The following is a 6,000-nucleotide window of genomic DNA, read 5'->3' as shown; positions in this document are numbered from 1 at the left end:
CAAAGTGTGTAAATTCTGCATCACGCTCCGCTACTGAAACCACTGTTAGATTTGGCGGTACTGAGACGAGTAAAAATGTAGTAATTGCGAGAGGAACAGTAACGGAGGAGTGCAAAATATGATGTATCATATTAGCACCTTTGGGTATATCTCCAAAATTTAATTCCCATTCGACATGATACTCACTCGGTCACTAGCTAAAAGCGCTCAGTGTGTGTATTGAAAGTTTATAAGCAGCGTACAAAATGAAACAAAGGGCTTATATCGTTTGTAAGAAACACTCTCCGTCAGGGAATGCCAGTAACGTCCTGGCGAACACCTTCACACAGAGTCGGAAGTGGACTGCCACTTATCTCCATTCCTAACATAGCTGCAAAACTGTGTCGAGCTGGAAATGACAGGGATTGTGTAAGCAGAGTCACGTTATGGCTAACGCTGTCCCTGCACTCAGAGAACAGCGCTTTGTTACTGATACGTGACGCGTACTGTAGAGGGCTTGTGTCTCTAGCGAGCTGGACGTGTTTGGCACTAATTCGCCACTCGCACAAGAGGCGAGCAGATCGATTCGGCCATTGACGTGGAAGGTGGAAGGGCGCCGCAGAGATCGGGATAAGGCACAGCCACTGGCGCCCACTGCTTCGTCTGCTCGCGGCCTCTGCGCTTCGCGACACCCCCAAAATAACTGCCTTGTTTCTAGTGGCGCACTGGTATTTACATGATGAATTTGAAACACACCAGCGTACTTGTTAATCAGAGTCGCCCTTCCCTCCCCCCAACCTCCAACACACATCCATGCCACCAATGTCCGCTGTTTCAGTATTTGGGTTTCACTTCAATCGTTGGGAAAAGAATATTCTTCTTCAGAAAATAAAATAGTAAATAATTTGGTCAGAGAATTTTATTCTTGAGTAATTTATTCATATATCTAAAGCGAAATTTCGCAGTTGGGATGATTTTAACTGTCCTCAAAATGCTCCACGCCAATAACAAAGGCCGTATTCAGTTTTTGCGTGAGTACAGTCTCATTCGAAAGAGACAAGCTCAGGTTTTCACAAAAATTTATAAACCTGTTTTTGATTCATTTAACGCATTTGCGTACAACGGACGTATATTTTTAACCACTGTCTGTGTGGAGGTAAAAAGAAAGAATTGTTTTTTATTTTTCGTCATATACTGTAGACAAACTAAATAAAAACAGATAAGGAAGATTAGAATTTTACATTGCCATCGAGGCCGAGGAAATGCATGAGAGGCAGAGCACAAGATCAGAATGGGAAAGGGCCAGTTACAAAGTCAGTCATGTTACTTTTAAGACAATATTACCAGTTTTTAACTTAATGGATTTAGAGAAACAACAGGTACCTAAATCTGAATGGCCCGACGGGGATTTGAACCAGCGTCCTCCCGAACGGGAGTTGAGCGTTTTACGGCTGCTCCAGCTCGTTTGGTCACAACTTTCCAAGGAGTCTACAGCTGACCTACTGGTTCATTAGTTTATTTACGAAAACAAAGTAGAGGGATATTCAGAACGTCAGCCGCAACAAGTGACTGTAATGAAAAACTAAGAAACTCAAAAGTTCCAAATGACATGTCACGTAATAAAAGGCAGAAGTCCACAAAACAGCTAGGAAGGTAAAATGAAAACTTGTAGACACAGCGTACAAAAAACTTTCGATGTCAGATTAGAAGTTTTAGCGGCACTAAAAAGTCTAAAGGCAAAAAACAAATTTCATTTTAAGACGCGGAAGGTAGAAGCCAGTACTGTACTAATAGACCAATGTACACAAAATGCTTTTGAAAACTAGAAGCGGCATGTGGAAACTAACTCTATAGACAGCCACGAGCAGGTATCCGGAAGCGCTTGCTCATCACGTACTTTTGCTAATGGGTCCAAGGTATTGGTGGCCGGAGACTTAGGCCGTGGCACATGCAATTTAAGAAGCGCTGAAGTGTTTTTAGAATCGTTTCCCGGCAGTTACAATGGTAGAAAGCAGCTGTATGACGTATGACTTTATCCAGAGAAGATAATCACATCTACGGAAGATCTCATGACTGCACAGACGAAACACAGAAACTAACAAAGAACTACTGTATGCGAATTATTGTTCGGTAAATAATTTCTCAGTCATGTAGGAACACAAATACAAATTAAAAGAGTGGCAAATTATACCTGCGGGCGTACTTTTTTCAGACAGTGTGACGTATGCACTGATGAGAGACGAATAAATGGTGCTGTACTGTAATGAACTAGAACTATAAATATTTTTTGGGTACAAAAAGTAATACAAACGTAGTACTTCATGTCGCGGTATCCACTGTCAGGGAGAATTACTGCTTGAAATTACACGATAATGCATGAGGAATCCAGTGTCTTCAGTTTATTTATAAAGATGAGGTACTTGTCAAGTTTCTGTTGTTCTTCCTCCTGTGCCCTTACGTTTGGTTTAAACGTCTGGGGCGTCAATACATTCGGCGCCTTGCATCATTTGATAGTTTCAAAAGAGGCAGAATCGCAACTCGTCGGACTACATTATATCTTGATTGTCATCTTGTGTCCAGTTTCTGTATTGTTTGGCCCTTTGTACGACATGTAGTAACGGCCCTTTGTGAGGTCCTAGGCTCGAAATGAATGTTGCATACAGCTTTCTCTGCAATGCTGTTTCGGAAACCATTGGATAATCTGTACCTCAGAACTCAGAAATTGCTGTCGAGTTTTGAAAACGATTCTGACTAACAAGGCGTGGCACTCTCCCGTGGTTCTTGTCGGTTAGATGCTTTTAACGACCACTGTTCTTCCGCAGTGTACGTGGCTGCCTGTGGTACACCATTACTTGTAGGCAGTTTGGGCAGAGAACGTTGACACTTGAATTTATTGGGGCAATTCGTTTACGGTATGGTCATGGGCACGTCTAAAGGCGACTATGTCACACTTCCACGTCGATTAACGTTACCACGTTGATTGTATCTAACCGGTTGGCATATGGGATACTCACGCTCGACGTTCTACAGGAAATGGGCTTTTCACGTGCCACCTTGTCACGAATGCACTGTCTCTACCACGGTCAGGGGAACATTGCCGCCACCCGTTATAACAACATGTTGCCCGTAGCAGCTATGACATTCATATCTGATTCTCCGCTGCGGAATAGATAGCTAAGGGCCTACACGCATACCTCTTATCTCACAGCGATTAACGGAAGCAGAGGAACAACGCCATTTAACGCTCAAAACACAGAAATACGCCTCCCGAACTGACAGGTCGTGGTACCTGTAGTACAAGTCAATGGGCACGTCGAAAACCACATGATAGTACGTATACAGCTTGCCAAAGTAGCACCGCTGAGGCCGATGTTGGAGGTATTCTGTTATGTGGTTGTTTATATTGACTGAAACGGGATCCTTAATAGGTTTGTCGTCGTCTCTTACTGGTGAAATGTAAAGGACCCTACTAAGCGATATTTGCATTATTTTGTTGTCATTCAACACTTTGCCGAAGAGATGTACTTTCAACAAGACAATGCGCCATCCAGGCGTTTACAGATTGTATCAGAATGGTTTGTACAACAATTCACAGAGTGCTTATGTGTATGTGTGTGTGTGTGTGTGTGTGTGTGTGTGTGTGTGTGTGTGTCTATGCAAAGCTGCTCTTGATCATACTCTGTCCATCTGTGATACCATGGAAGAACGTGTGCGCACCTTGGACCTACTATAGCTGAGACCAATCTCAGCGAGATGTCAGCTGTCGCTCCCTAACATTGCTGGACTCACGTCGAGCCACTACCTTCCATGTTACTAGAGTGGTCTCTAATTCAGATGCTAAAGTTCCAGAATCTATGGATGAACTACAATTATGGCTGAGTATTGAGAGCTTATCCTTGAATGTTAGGCTACTCAGCGGAGGAGAAGCCAGCACTGATACGCAGAACTCTAGAGTCAACAACCACACCGACTCAGAGTCTCTCAGACTCAGCATTCACACTTAAATCAGGCCAGGATTTTACACGACTTCTAGCCAGTCTGTGCGCAACGAAATCAGACCTGCTAGCACATAAGAACTTACATGGGCTATTAAGCACATATCAGTGAGGAAAGCCGCTCTTCTGATGGCATTCAGAACCATGTTCTCAAGTACTTCACCGATAAGGCTATAGTATACCTAACGCATATCACAAATACCATTCTACGACAGCAACACTCCCTTGTCGATTGGAAGGCGGCCAAGGTTCGGAAGTTCAGGAAGCCAGGGTAAGACCACTTCCTCCCACAAAACTACCAGCCCATCAACTTGATGAACTTGCTCAACAGAATTGTTGAAAAAGTGTTTCTAAAACGACTCGGTACGCACTGCATCAAAAGCAGTACTCTGAGACCCGAGCAGCTCGGCTTCAGTGATCACGAACTCCACAACACAGCGCTCCTCCAACGTGGACACATAACAAACACAACTCAAACGAAACAACGGGGGCTGTGTTTGTGGTGTCACCGCCAGACACCACACTTGCTAGGTGGTAGCCTTTAAATCGGCCGCGGTGCGTTAGTATACGTCGGACCCGCGTGCCGCCACTATCAGTGATTGCAGACCGAGCGCCGCCACACGGCAGGTCTAGAGACACTTCCTAGCACTCACCCCAGTTGTACAGCCGACTTTGCTAGCGATGGTTCACTGACAAATTGCGCTCTTATTTGCCGAGACGATAGTTAGCATAGCCTTCAGCTACGTCATTTGCTACGACCTAGCAAGGCGCCATTATCATTAACTATTTATCTTGTGATTCATGTACCGTCAGACCGATGTTCACCAATTATGGATTAAAGTTAAGTATTCCAGAAGGTACGTACCTATTTTGCTAGTCTCTATTCCTTTAACTGTTCCAGACCTCACGCCAGCCTGCGTGAGCTTATACGCGTGCCTTTCGGCTTCCTCTCATAGTGGCTTGGCTGTCTTGCCAAGTCACAACAGTGTTCTTAGACGTTAAAAGAGCCTTCGATAGCCTATGGCACAACGGTCTCATTCCCAAACTCAGATATACTGCGCTTCCCGACTGATTCGCGCCTCACTTACACTCATACCTAATAAACATAAGCTTCGATACTGACATTTAGGGTGAACAGTCGAAACGATACTGTATACAAACCGGAGTGTCCCAGGGCAGCATACTGCGGCCTATCTTGTTTAACATCTACATTAAAGATATTCCCACAACACAAAACAGCATGGTGGCCATCTACGCAGATGACACCGCCATCTTAGCGTTAGCCTGGAAATCATCGAACATCAACTCATGACTACAGACATAGCACAGAATTGTCGACCCGTGGCTGGAGAAACAGCATATCGAGGCTAACGTCGACAAGTGTGTAGTAGTTCTGTTCACATGTCGACCAGAACAACTGCACAAATGTGAACACTGTAGACAAATCACACTACACGTACGCGTAATACGTTTCCTTGAGAAAGTCAGGACTCTCGGTGTCTGGATGGACTGGAAACTCAATGGGGAGGGGGGGGGGGGGGGGAGAGGAACACCACACACGATCCATTGCAGACAAGGTGTGTACACGACGGTCAGACAGCTGTACCCTATGTTTAACAGGAAAAGAATGCTGAATAAGACACTTTTCAGACCACTGATGACGTACGCAGCCTCTGTCTGGGGCTACACCGCTCCAACTACTTTGCGCTGTCAGCAGATTATACAGAATAAGATGTTACGAATCAGAAAGAAAGCTCCAAGATACACACGCACCGCGGTGTTGCATAATATATTACGAGTCCAAATTCTCCTGGAGATATTCAAAAAAGCTCGCCGCACGTCTGTACAAAAAAATCGACCCACTCGAACAACCCCCTCTTTCTGAATCTGGGGAACTATGATCACAACTATGGGTGGAAGCACAACCGCTCGAAAACTCTTTTTCATGGAGGAAACTAACCACCTATCACAGGCGTAAATTAAGCACACAAACATTGCAACTTTGACCGACTTGTGCATCACAGTA

The sequence above is a fragment of the Schistocerca piceifrons genome, chromosome X, assembly GCF_021461385.2.
Source record: "Schistocerca piceifrons isolate TAMUIC-IGC-003096 chromosome X, iqSchPice1.1, whole genome shotgun sequence".
Taxonomy (NCBI): Eukaryota; Metazoa; Arthropoda; class Insecta; order Orthoptera; family Acrididae; genus Schistocerca; species Schistocerca piceifrons.
Note: the sequence above shows the minus strand (reverse complement) of the source record.